Source organism: Scyliorhinus torazame, chromosome 2 (assembly GCF_047496885.1).
Source record: "Scyliorhinus torazame isolate Kashiwa2021f chromosome 2, sScyTor2.1, whole genome shotgun sequence".
Lineage (NCBI taxonomy): Eukaryota > Metazoa > Chordata > Chondrichthyes > Carcharhiniformes > Scyliorhinidae > Scyliorhinus > Scyliorhinus torazame.
The window spans coordinates 100,216,858-100,231,081 of NC_092708.1; the positions used below are offsets into that span (position 1 = coordinate 100,216,858).

The 14,224-nt window shown below is 45.1% G+C and overlaps 1 protein-coding gene across 1 annotated transcript in view; it reads right to left on the bottom strand.

The window, feature by feature from the left end:
• The window catches only part of pkp4 (plakophilin 4), a 328,075-nt gene that overhangs the window by 291,853 nt on the left and 21,998 nt on the right, over positions 1 to 14,224 (bottom strand).

The window sequence follows — 14,224 nt, forward strand, 5'->3', positions numbered from 1 at the left end:
TAACAGAAGAGTTGTGAAATACAAAGTGTGAAAACTGAATAAAAACACTCAAAGAAAAAGTAGACAAATGAGTCATGAATGCTTGAGCCGCCAGGAAAGCCAGTGTACTACCAACCATGTAAATTACCAATCTCAATAACCACAACATGTGGAGATACCAAAAACTAAATGCACCACATGAACAACTAGAAGACTGGGCACTGGCCTCTGATATCCAACTGGTATCTGATCAATGGTGTCAAATGGCCATTGCATATTTTTGTTTGCACCTAGTAGGAATACTAACTGAAGCATGATTCATGACCTATATGACATCGAATAACTGGTGCTCACCTGCTCCGAAAAAGTGTCACACTATGCAACCTTGTTACTCCTTCATTCCTGAAATTAAGTACTCAATTATGGTAAATAGAGATTGGAGAGAAGATTGCCAGGAGTAGCATCAGACATAGCTTAGAATGAATGAACAACCTAATGAAGTTTAATGCTAAACACCAAAAGCAGAGGCTGCAAGCCAAATTCAGAGGTCCCGCAACCATCGTGAATATTGGATAACAATATGATTGGGCTCAATGACGACTTCTTCTATCATCCTGTGTGAAATATGGCGAAGATGAGCGTGAGGTCAGGTGTAATGCCTGGATTTGATATAACTCTCTTGTAGGGACCATGAATTGGATTCAATTTGAATTGATTTTTGGAGCAGGCAAGGAGCTGGATTAGGGGTTTGCCCCTGTCCACACTAGCTCTGGCTTTGCAACACTGATAAAGGAGTAAAAAAATATTAGCTGAATAGTTTAGCTAACAATGAACATCAAGACAACCCAAAGATTAGATGCAATATATACTGTATGCACTATATAGAAAAGTTAACGTATAACCCCGCATCAGCAAGAGTTCCTGAATAAGAGGTCAACATTCAGCTAACACTGATCACATGACTGAGCTGACATCTGATTCAATAGAATTTATGGCAAATATCACTGGATATCAAATAACTTTATGATTGGCCATGTTGTATTTAAGTTGTCAGCTTTATTTTCGCAAGGCAAAATTCATATGACATTTGCTGCAACAAATTCTAATCTCAAAGCCAAGATCTAGGATCCATTAATCTGCGTGAACGAGAAATGCTGGCAAACAGCTTTAATGCTTTCCAGCAACAAAACAAAATCAAAGTGAAGTTGTCACAGTATTAGTTTTAAGCATGTAAGTTCAATTATGTTCTTATACATTTCATCCAAGCTTTTCTCTTATCAAGTTTGAAAGATGACACTACTGGCGAATTTAGATCGCAACCAAAAATGTTACAAAAGCTATGATCAAAAAGCAACATGTAGAAGCTACCAAGCAATTAAGTCTAAGTCTCGACCAAACATCACATAGAACATAGAACGATACAGCGCAGTACAGGCCCTTCGGCCCACGATGTTGCACCGAAACAAAAGCCTTCTAACCTACACTATGCCATTATCATCCATATGCTTATCCAATAAACTTTTAAATGCCCTCAATGTTGGCGAGTTCACTACTGTTGCAGGTAGGGCATTCCACGGCCTCACTACTCTTTGCGTAAAGAACCTACCTCTGACCTCTATCTATTACCCCTCAGTTTAAGGCTATGTCCCCTCGTTCTAGCCATTTCCATCCGCGGGAGAAGGCTCTCACTGTCCACCCTATCTAACCCCCTGATCATTTTGTATGCCTCTATTAAGTCTCCTCTTAACCTTCTTCTCGCTAACGAAAACAACCTCAAGTCCATCAGCCTTTCCTCATAAGGTTTCCCCTCCATACCAGGCAACATCCTGGTAAATCTCCTCTGCACCCACTCCAAAGCCTCCACGTCCTTCCTATAATGCGGTGACCAGAACTGTACGCAATACTCCAAATGCGGCCGTACCAGAGTTTTGTACAGCTGCAACATGACCTCATGACTCCGGAACGCAATCCCTCTACCAATAAAGGCCAACACTCCATAGGCCTTCTTCACAACCCTATCAACCTGGATGGCAACTTTCAGGGATCTATGTACATGGACACCTAGATCCCTCTGCTCAGCCACACTTCCAAGAACTTTACCATTAGCCAAATATTCCGCATTCCTGTTACTCCTTCCAAAGTGAATCACCTCACACTTCTCTACATTAAACTCCATTTGCCACCTCTCAGCCCAGCTCTGCAGCATATCTATGTCCCTCTGTAACCTGCTACATCCTTCCACACTGTCGACAACACCACCGACTTTAGTGTCGTCTGCAAATTTACTCACCCACCCTTCTGCGCCTTCCTCTAGGTCATTGTTAAAAATGACAAACAGCAACGGCCCCAGAACAGATCCTTGTGGTACGCCACTTGTAACTGAACTCCATTCTGAACATTTCCCATCAACCACCACCCTCTGTCTTCTTTCAGCTAGCCAATTTCTGATCCACATCTCTAAATCACCCTCAATCCCCAGCCTCCGTATTTTCTGCAATAGCCTACCGTGGGGAACCTTATCAAACGCTTTACTGAAATCCATATACACCACATCAACTGCTCTACCCTCGTCTACCTGTTCAGTCACCTTCTCAAAGAACTCGATAAGGTTTGTGAGGCATGACCTATCCTTCACAAAGCCATGCTGACTATCCCTGATCATATTATTCCTATCTAGATGATTATAAATCTTGTCTCTTATAATCCCCTCCAAGACTTTACCCACTACAGACGTGAGGCTCACCAGTCTATAGTTGCCGGGGTTGTCTCTGCTCCCCTTTTTGAACAAAGGGACCACATTTGCTATCCTCCAGTCCTCTGGCACTATTCCTGTAGCCAATGATGACATAAAAATCAAAGCCAAAGGTCCAGCAATCTCTTCCCTGGCCTCCCAGAGAATCCTAGGATAAATCCCATCAGGCCCCGGGGACTTACCTATTTTCAGCCTGTCCAGAATTGCCAACACCTCTTCCCTACGTACCTCAATGCCATCTATTCTAATAGTCTGGGTCTCAGCATTCTCCTCCACAACATTATCTTTTTCCTGAGTGAATACTGACGAAAAATATTCATTTAGTATCTCGCCTATCTCTTCAGACTCCACACACAACTTCCCATCCCTGTCCTTGACTGGTCCTACTCTTACCCGAGTCATTCGCTTATTCCTGACATACCTATAGAAAGCTTTTGGGTTTTCCTTGATCCTACCTGCCAAATACTTCTCATGTCCCCTCCTTGCTCGTCTTAGCTCTCTCTTTAGATCCTTCCTCGCTACCTTGTAACTATCCATCGCCCCAACTGAAACTTCACACCTCATCTTCACATAGGCCTCCTTCTTCCTCTTAACAAGAGATTCCACTTCTTTGGTAAACCACAGTTCCCTTGCTCTACGCCTTCCTCCCTGCCTGACCGGTACATACTTATCAAGGGCTCGCAGTAGCTGATCCTTGAACAAGCTCCACTTATCCAGTGTGCCCAACACTTGCAGCCTACTTCTCCAACCTATCTCCCCCCCCCCCCCCCCCCAAGTCACGTCTAATGGCATCATAATTGCCCTTCCCCCAGCTATCACTCTTGCCCTGCGGTGTATACTTATCCCTTTCCATCACTAACGTAAACGTCATCGAATTGTGGTCACTGTCCCCAAAGTGCTCTCCTACCTCCAAATCCAACACCTGGCCTGGTTCATTACCCAAAACCAAATCCAACGTGGCCTCGCCTCTTGTTGGCCTGTCAACATATTGTGTCAGGAAGCCCTCCTGCACACACTGTACAAAAAACGACCCATCTAATGTACTCGAACTATATCTTTTCCAGTCAATATTTGGAAAGTTAAAGTCTCCCATAATAACTACCCTGTTACTTTCGCTCTTATCCAGGATCATCCTCGCCATCCTTTCCTCTACATCCCTAGAACTATTTGGAGGCCTATAGAAAACTCCCAACAGGGTGACCTCTCCTTTCCTGTTTCTAACCTCAGCCCATACTACCTCGGAAGATGAGTCCCCATCTAGCATCCCATCCGCCACCGTAATACTGCTCTTGACTAGCAGCGCCACACCTCCCCCTCTTTTGCCTCCTTCTCTGAGCTTACTAAAACACCTAAACCCCGGAACCTGCAACATCCATTCCTGTCCCTGCTCTATCCATGTCTCCGAAATGGCCACAACATCGAAGTCCCAGGTACCAACCCATGCTGCCAGTTCCCCTACCTTGTTTCGTATACTCCTGGCATTGAAGTAGACACACTTCAAACCACCTACCTGAACACTGGCCCCCCTCCTGCGACGTAAAATCTGTGCTCCTGACCTCTATACTCTCATTCTCCCGTACCCTAAAACTACAATCCAGGTTCCCATGCCCCTGCTGCATTAGTTTAAACCCCCCCCAAAGAGCACTAACAAATCTCCCCCCCAGGATATTTGTGCCCCTCGGGTTCAGATGTAGACCATCCTGCATAATTGGCACCCAAAAAATGCTAGAGGTTACATAAAATGTGGAAATTATTCATTTTTCAGATGGTAGGAGGGAGGAGAAAGACTTTGTCTGGTGCTTGTACATTTGTGCTGCCTACCTCTGATCTCATTGCAAGCGCGGAGATCAGAACTCCATTTATTCCTACAACCTCAGTGCGATACTTTTCTCTCCATTTGGTTCCTCTCCTTTTTTGGGAACCAGAAAGGACTATTGTATTCAGATCATACAATACCAGTTTCATCTGGACAATTCCCTTTAGCTGTATCTTTTACAATGGCATGTCCCCATTTCAATCAAACATGTACCAGAGACGTCAAACTCCCTTTAAAATGTAGAGCAGATTTTCACATTCCTGCTGCTTAAGCTACTGAAACAACTGGACACAAACATTAACAATGGATCGAAAACTGCTAGACTTCCTTAGGCATTTAAAAAAATTCCATGGGATACTAAATATATAGATCATGTTTTATCTCACCTCAAATTCTGGTGGCAACTTAAATTTGTGCGTCTATTTTCCATTATTGCCAAAATTCAGCTTTACGTTTTCTGGGCATGTGCAGACAAACGCACATGATGGGTTCTGGTAGCCATCATGCCCTGGCAGAAGTCATAATGAGGGAATAAAAGCTGAAGTACACGTCAGTTAGCTTCAATGGCAATACATGTCTTCAGCTTGTCCATTGCAGTATGGCACTAATGCAAATGGATGACAATGCCTATTTTCACAGGGGGAAACACAACTTTTTTCCCCAGCCATTCTATTGCGTCTCCATGTAATTATCTTTCCTTTTAAAAATGTCAAAAGTTATTTGCCTCAGCCATATGTGGCAGCAGGTTTCACATTTAACCAGACTTAATAAATTTCTCATTTTAGTGGATTTTAGTAACTATCTTGAATTCATCACCCCTACTTTTGCAATCGCTCCACAGTAATCCTGCCTAGCCACTTACTAATTTAAAGACCCTGGGGTCATATGATGAGTGTGGGAGGATCTGCTTTTCCATGCATTGCGCTGGTCAAGGAGACACAGCTTGAGTGAGAGACACACAGACAGAGTGAGAATTTGGTAATTTAGTGCAGTGAGGTAGCCAGGAAAGGTAAGTGGTTAATCTAATTTTGTTGTTTTTCAGTTAAAAGTGCAGTGTAGATTAGTGTCTGATTGGCTGAAGCTGCCCCCACCCTAATTGCTGAGGGGCAGTTATCTGGCAGTCACCTGAGGCCTGTTAAGGGGCACAAAGATACACATTGTATTCTTCTCTTTGAAGTTTTAGTGTGAGTCATCCTAAAGTCTGTATAAAAGACAGACAGAAAGCACACTTAGTATGCATTGCGCTGGTCAAGGAGACACAGCCTGAGTGAGACACAGACAGAGTGAGAATTTGGTAATTTGGTGCAGTGAGGTAATTCATTGAAGAGTGGGAGAAGGTGCTTTTTCCCGACTGTTTTGTTCTCTCTCTTTCTCTGGGCCTAATTTCGGGAGCCGTTCGGAGGAGGAGGAGCAGTCCCTGAGTATAAAAATCTAACTGCAACTTCGTTTTCCATTTTTTTCCCCCCAAAAGTGACGTCAGAGGGAAGCTGTGATCTGATTGGTTGATAGCAAATCTACCCCAAACTTTAGAAAAAACACAGCTAAACTCGTAAACTTAAATTAAACTAATTAATTAATTAGTGATGGCTGGTCAGGTGATGTGCTTGAGCTGCTTGATGTGGGAGCTGGCAGATCCCATTGTGAGCTGCAGCGACCACATCTGCAGTAAGTGTTGGCTGCTCGAAGAGCTCCGGCTCAGAGTTGATGAGCTGGAGTCTGAGCTTCAAACACGGAGGCACATCCGGGAGGGGGAGACTTACCTGGGCACTGTTTCAGGAGGCAGTCACACCTGTCAGAGTAAGTAGTTTAAATCCTGCCAGTGGCCAGGGACAGCAGGGTGTGACTGCAAGTCAGGCAGGTAAAGGGAACCAGCAGTCAGGAACTCAGGAGCCTCAGCCCTTGACCCTGTCCACCAGGTATGAGGCACTTGCTCCCTGTGTGGATGGTGAACTGGGCTGCAGGAAGGATGAGCCAGCTGACCAAGGCACCATGGTTCAGCAGGCCATTCAAGGGAGGGAGTAAATAGGCAAGTTGTAGTTGTTGGGGATTCTATTATCAGGGGGATAGATAGTATTATCCTTTGTGAACAGGATAAAGAGTCCCGCATGGTATGTTGCCTGCCCGGTGCTAGGGTGCGGGACATCTCTGACCGGCTTGAAAGGATACTGGAGAGGGAGAGGGAGGGGGAGGATCCAGTTGTTGTGGTCCATGTCGGTACCAACAACACAGGCAAGTCTAGAAAAGAGCACCCGTTTAGAGATTATAAAGAGCTAGGATTCAAATTTAAAAACAGGTCCTCAAGGGTCATAATCTCCGGATTACTGCCCGAGCCACGAGCAAATTGGCATAGGGAGGCAAGAATAAGGGCAGTTAACATGTGGCTGAAAGAGTGGTGTGGGAAAGAGGGGTTCCTTTTCATGGGACACTGGCATCATTTCTGGGACAGGGGGGACCTATACCGTTGGGATGGTCTCCACCTGAACCGAGCTGGGACCAGTGTTCTGGCGAAAAGAGTAAATAGGGTAGTCAATAGGACTTTAAACTAGAGATTGGGGGGGGGGGGGGAAAGGGAAAGTCAGGGAACCAAGAGGTGAAGTCATCAGTGGGAAGCGTAGCTGCTTAGGAATACAAAAAAGCACGAAAAGACAAAACTCAGGAGAGGTTACGATAGTCCCCATCCCACAAAATATGACAGTGTATGGAAAGGCCAAGTAAACCAAGGTCCACCACACTAAGAAAACAAAAAGGGACGGTCAATAGAGAATTAAAGGTGCTATATTTAAATGCGCGCAGTGTACGGAACAAGGTAGATGAGCTTGTGGCCCAGATTGTGACTGGCAGGTATGATGTGGTAGGCATCACAGAGACATGGTTGCAGGGGGTTCAGGACTGGCATTTAAACATCCAGGGATTCACAACCTATCGAAAAGACAGAGGTGGGCAGAGGGGGCGGGGTTGCCTTGTTAATTAGGAATGAAATTAAATCAATAGCACTAAACGACATAGGGTCAGATGATGTGGGGTCTGTGTGGGTAGAGTTGAGGAACCACAAAGGCAAAAAAACATATAATGGGAGTTATGTACAGGCCTCCTAACAGTGGTCAGGACCGGGGGCACAAAATGCACCACGAAATAGAAAGTGCATGTCAGAAAGGCAAGGTCACAGTGATCATGGGGGACTGCAATATGCAGGTGGACTGGGTAAATAATGCTGCCAGTGGACCCAAGGAAAGGGAATTCATTGAATGTTTACAGGAGGGCTTTTTGGAACAGCTTGTGATGGAGCCCACGAGGGAACAGGCCATTCTGGACTGAGTGTTATGTAATGAGCCAGACTTGATTGAAGATCTTAAAGTAAGGGAGCACTTAGGAGGCAGTGATCATAATATGGTAGAATTCAATCTCCAATTTGAAAGAAAGAAGGTAGAATCAGATGTAAAGGTGTTACAGTTAAATAAAGGTAACTACAGGGGCATGAGGGAGGAACTGACGAAAATCGACTGGGAGCAGAGCCTAGTGGGAAAGACAGTAGAACAGCAATGGCAGGAGTTTCTGGGAGTAATTGAGGACACAGTACAGAGGTTCATCCCAAAGAAAAGAAAGGTTATCAGAGGGGGGGATTAGGCAGCCATGGCTGACAAAGGAAGTTAGGGAATGCATCAAAGCAAAAGAGAAAGCCTATAATGTGGCAAAGAGTAGTGGGAAGTCAGAAGATTGGGAAGTCTACAAAAACAAACAGAGGATAACAAAGAGAGAAATAAGGAAAGAGAGGATCAAATATGAAGGTAGGCTAGCCAGTAACATTAGGAATGATAGTAAAAGTTTCTTTAAATACATTAAAAACAAACGGGAGGCAAAAGTAGACATTGGGCCGCTCCTAAATGACGCTGGTAATCTAGTGATGGGAGACAAGGACTTAGCTGAGGAACTAAATAAGTACTTTGCGTCAGTCTTCACAGTAGAAGACATGAGTAATATCCCAACAATTCATGAGAGTCAGGGGGCAGAGTTGAATATGGTAGCCATCACAAAGGAGAAAGTGCTAGAGAAACTAAGAGGTCTAAAAATTGATAAGTCTCCAGGCCCAGATGGGCTACATCCTAGAGTTCTAAAGGAAATAGCTGAAGAAATAGTGGAGGTGTTAGTTATGATCTTTCAAAAGTCACTGAAGTCAAGGAAAGTCCCAGAGGATTGGAAAATCGCTGTTGTAACCCCCTGTTCAAGAAGGGAACAAGGAAAAAGATGGAAAATTATAGGTCAATTAGCCTAACCTCGGTTGTTGGCAAGATTCTACAATCCATTGTTAAGGATGAGATTTCTAAATTCTTGGAAGTGCAGGGTCGGATTAGGACAAGTCAGCATGGATTTAGTAAGGGGAGGTCGTGCCTGACAAATCTGTTAGAGTTCTTTGAAGAGATAACAAATAGGTTAGACCAAGGAGAGCCAATGGATGTTATCTATCTTGACTTCCAAAAGTCCTTTGATAAGGTGCCTCACGGGAGACTGCTGAGTAAAATAAGGGCCCATGGTATTCGAGGCAAGGTACTAACATGGATTGATGATTGGCTGTCAGGCAGAAGGCAGAGAGTTGGGATAAAAGGTTCTTTTTCGGAATGGCAACCGGTGACGAGTGGTGTCCTGCAGGGTTCAGTGTTGGGGCCACAGCTGTTCTCTTTATATATTAACGATCTAGATGATGGGACTGGGGGCATTCTGGCTAAGTTTGCCGATGATACAAAGATAGGTGGAGGGGCAGGTAGTGTGGAGGTGGTGGGGAGGCTGCAGAAAGATTTAGACAGTTTAGGCGAGTAGTCCAAGAAATGGCTGATGAAATTCAACGTGGGCAAGTGCGAGGTCTTGCACTTTGGAAAAAAGAATAGAGGCATGGACTATTTTCTAAACGGTGACAAAATTCATAATGCTAAAGTGCAAAGGGACTTGGGAGTCCTAGTCCAGGATTCTCTAAAGGTAAACTTGCAGGTTGAGTCCGTAATTAAGAAAGCAAATGCAATGTTGTCATTCATCTCAAGAGGCTTGGAATATAAAAGCAGGGATGTATTTCTGAAGCTTTATAAAGCATTAGTTAGGCCCCATTTAGAATACTGTAAGCAATTTTGGGCCCCACACCTTAGGAAGGACATACTGGCACTGGAGCGGGTCCAGCGGAGATTCACACGGATGATCCCAGGAATGGTAGGCCTAACATACGATGAACGTCTGAGGATCCTGGGATTATATTCATTGGAGTTTAGGAGGTTGAGGGGAGATCTAATAGAAACTTACAAGATCATGAATGGCTTAGATAGGGTGGACGTAGGGAAGTTGTTTCCATTAGCAGGGGAGACGAGGACCCGGGGGTACAGTCTTAGACTAAAAGGGAGTCACTTTAGAACAGAGATGAGGAGAAATTTCTTCAGCCAGAGAGTGGTGGGTCTGTGGAATTCATTGCCACAGAGGGCGGTGGAGGCCGGGACGTGGAGTGTCTTTAAGACAGAAGTTGATGAAGTCTTGATTTCTCGAGGAATTAAGGGCTATGGAGAGAGAGCGGGTAAATGGAGTTGAAATCAGCCATGATTGAATGGTGGAGTGGACTCGATGGGCCGAATGGCCTTACTTCCACTCCTATGTCTTATGGTCTTTGGGGCTCTGGTGCCACTCACTTATAATCCATCATTTATCCCGACTGCCCGATGCTTTTTCTACTTAAGCCTGGAATTAATATATGCTGTTATATCTCTGGAAGATTTCAATATTAATATTGATAAGAATATGCCAAAAAAAAGAGTCAAGAAATCTGCCACTCAGAAGGACAGCCAGGTAGAGCGCCCGTTCAATGTGGCAGCCTGAACATCAGGGGGTCTCTTGATCCCACACTCTTGGAAGTGGTGAAAATGACGACTGCTGACATAATCCAAGTGATTGATCAAACTCTCGATGTGTTAACCCAGAATCTGTGTGCTCATGAGGCCAAGTTGCAAAGCACCATTAAGAAGCTTGATAACAGAGGAGAGAACTTCACATGTTGAACATGATGCTTCCTTGGAGGTAAGAATTAAATACTGGGAAAACTGGTTGAGTGGCATGGTAGAGGACTTGGGAGAACAGAGGTAACAGAAAGAATACTGGAATTGTTGGGTCTGCTCAAAGGTGTAGAGGGTAAGGCCCCTGACTGGCTGCCATGTTTTCTCAAGCTGGATGCGAAGGCTGTTTAGAATTAGAAAGGGCGCATCATATTCCAGCTTTGAGGCGAAGGGATGGTTTTCATCCCAGGCCCCTCATCATGGTAGCTATGCCATGTACTTATCTGTTTACCTGTTGTTTTTCTTCTACCATCCAAGTGCTAATTATGGCAGAACTAAGTGGCACCATTGGCAAAGGGTGGGTGATTGTGGGTCCAGGTCTTCCTGGGTGGGTCCAAAATGCGTAGGGGGAGGGGGGGGCACATTAGATTCAGATTTCCTGTTGGCCTACATTTTCTTCTTGTTCTGGAGAAAGTATCCAGATGATAATGAATGGTATGACCCTAGGGATAATCCAACAGGCCCTCAGCATTAATGAGGAATTTCCCCCTAGATCTATTGGGATTTCTTCTTGGTTATTGTGGGAAGAAAGAACCAAGAACAAAGAAAAGTACAGGAACAGGCCCTTCGGCCCTCCAAGCCTGTGCCGACCATGCTGCTCATCTAAACTAAAATCTTCTACACTTCCTGGGTCCATATCCCTCTGTTCCCATCCTGCTCATGTATTTGTCAAGATGCCCCTTAAATGTCACTATCGTCCCTGCTTCCACCACCTCCTCCGGCAGCAAGTTCCAGGCACCCACTACCCTCTGTGTAAAAAAAAAAAAAAAAAAAAAAAAAAAAAAAAACTTGCCTCGTACATCTCCTCTAAACCTTGCCCCTCGCACCTTAAACCTATGCCCCCTAGTAATTGACCCCTCTACCCTGGGGAAAAAGCATCCGACTATCCACTCGGTCTATGCCCCTCAATTTTGTAGACCTCTATCAGGTCACCCCTCAACCTCCATCGTTCCAGTGAGAACAAACCAAGTTTATTCAACCTCTCCTCATAGCTAATGCCCTCCATATCAGGCAGCATGCTGGTAAATCTCTTCTGCACTGTCTCCAAAGCCTCCACATCCTCCTGGTAGTGTGGCGACCAGAAATAAACACTATACTCCAAGTGTGGCCTAACTAAGGTTCTATACAGCTGTAACATGACTTGCCAATTCTTTTGCTCAATGCCCCAACCAATGAAGGCAAGCATGCCGTATGCCTTCTTGACTACCTTCTCCACCTGTGTTGCCCCTTTCAGTGACCTGTGGACCAGTACATCATTATCTCCGACTGTCAATAAGGGTTCTACCATTCACGGTATATTCCCTACCTGCATTAGACCTTCCAAAATGCATTACCCACATTTGTCCGGATTAAACTCCATTTGCCATCTCTCCGCCCAAGTCTCCAAACGATCTAAATCCTGCTGTATCGTCTGACAGTCCTCATCACTATCCGCAATTCCACCAACCTTTGTGTCGTCTGCAAACTTACTAATCAGACCAGTTACATTTCCTCCAAATCATTTATATATACCATGAGTAGCAAATGTCCAAGCACTAATCCCTGCGGAACACCACTAGTCACAGCCCTCCAATCAGAAAAGCACCCTTCCATTGCTACTCTCTGCCGTCTATGACCTAGCCAGTTCTGTATCCATCTTGCCAGCTCACCCCTGATCCCGTGTGACTTCACCTTTTGTACCAGTCTGCCATGAGGGACCTTGTCAAAGGCCTTGCTGAAGTCTATATCGACAACATCCACTGCCCTACCTGCATCAATCATTGTGACCTCTTTGAAAAACTATATAAGTTAGTGAAACACTACCTCCCCTTCACAAAACCGTGTTGCCTCTCGCTAATACGTCCATTTGCTTCCAAATGGGAGTAGATCCTGTCTCGAAGAATTCTCTCCAGTAATTTCCCTACCACAGACGTAAGGCTCACCGGCCTGTAGTTCCGTGGATTATCCTTGCTACCCTTCTTAAACAAAGGAACAACATTGGCTATTCTCCAGTGCTCCGGGACATCACCTGAAGACAGTGAGGATCCAAAGATTTCTGTCAAGGCCTCAGCAATTTCCTCTCTAGCCTCCTTCAGTATTCTGGGGCAGATCCCATCAGGCCCTGGGGACTTATCTCCCTTAATATTTTTCAAGACGCCCAACACTTCGTCTTTTTGGATCTCGATGTGAGCCAGGCTATCTACACCCCCTTCTCCAGACTCCATAGCCACCAATTCCTTCTCTTTGGTGAATACTGATGCAAAGTATTCATTTAGTACCTCGCCCATTTCCTCTGGCTCCACACACAGATTTCCTTGCCTGTCCTTCAGTGGGCCAACCCTTTCCCTGGCTACCCTCTTGCTTTTTATGTACGTGTAAAAAGCCTTGGGATTTTCCTTAGCCCTATTTGCCAATGACTTTTTGTGACCCCTTTTAGCCCTCCTAACACCTTGCTTAAGTTCCTTCCTACTTTCCTTATATTCCACACAGGTTTAGTCTGTTCCCAGCCTTCTAGCCCTGACAAATGCCTCCTTTTTCTTTTTGACAAGGCCTACAATATCTCTCGTTATCCAAGGTTCCCGAAATGTGCCGTATTTATCCTTCTTCCGCATAGGAACATGCCGGTCCTGAATTCCTTTCAACTGACATCGGAAAGCCTCCCACATGTCAGATGTTGATCTACCCTCAAACATCCGGCCCCAATCTAGGTTCTTCAGTTCCCACCTAATAATAGTTATAATTAGCCTTCCCCCAATTTAGCACATTCACCTTAGGACCACTCTTATCCTTGTCCACCAGCACTTGAAAACTTACTGAATTGTGGTCACGGTTCCCAAAATGCTCCCCTACTGAAACTTCTACCACCTGGCCGGGCTCATTCCCCAATAACCTGGCCGGGCTCATTCTCCAAGGTGTTGTGTTGTTGATTCCATCCTACTTTGGTACAGACAGGTCATCTTGAATTTGAATATATTTATTGTCACATGTACCGAGGTACAGTGAAAAGTATTTTTCTGTGAGCAGCTCAAACAGATCATTTGGTACACGAAAAGAAAAGAAAAAAATACCTGAAGGGCAACACAAGGTCCACAATGCAAATACATAGACATCGGGTGAAGCATACAGGAGTGCAGTATTAATGAGGCCAGTTCACAAGAGGGTCATTTAGGAGTCTGGTAACAGCACAGAAGCTGTTTTTGAGTCTGTTCGTGCGTGTTCTCAGACTTTTGTATCTCCTGCCGACGGTAGAAGATGGAAGAGTGAGTAAGCCGGGTGGGAGGGGTCTTTGATTATGCTGCCCGCTTTACCCTGGCAGCGGGAGGTGTAGATGGGAGGTGGGTTTGTGAGATGGACTGGGCTGTGTTCACGACTCTGATGGTTCTTGCAGTCTAGTGCCGAGCAGTTGCCATACCAGGCTGTGATGCAGCCAGATAGGATGCTTTCTATGGTGCAGGATGCTTTCTATGGTGCATCTGCAAAAGTTGGGAAGAGTCAGTGTGAACATGCCGAATTTCCTCAGTTTCTTGAGGTATAGGCGCTGTTGTGCTTTCTTGGTGGTAGCGTTGACGTGGGTGGACCAAGACAGATTTTTGGTGATGCGTACCCCTAGGAATTTGA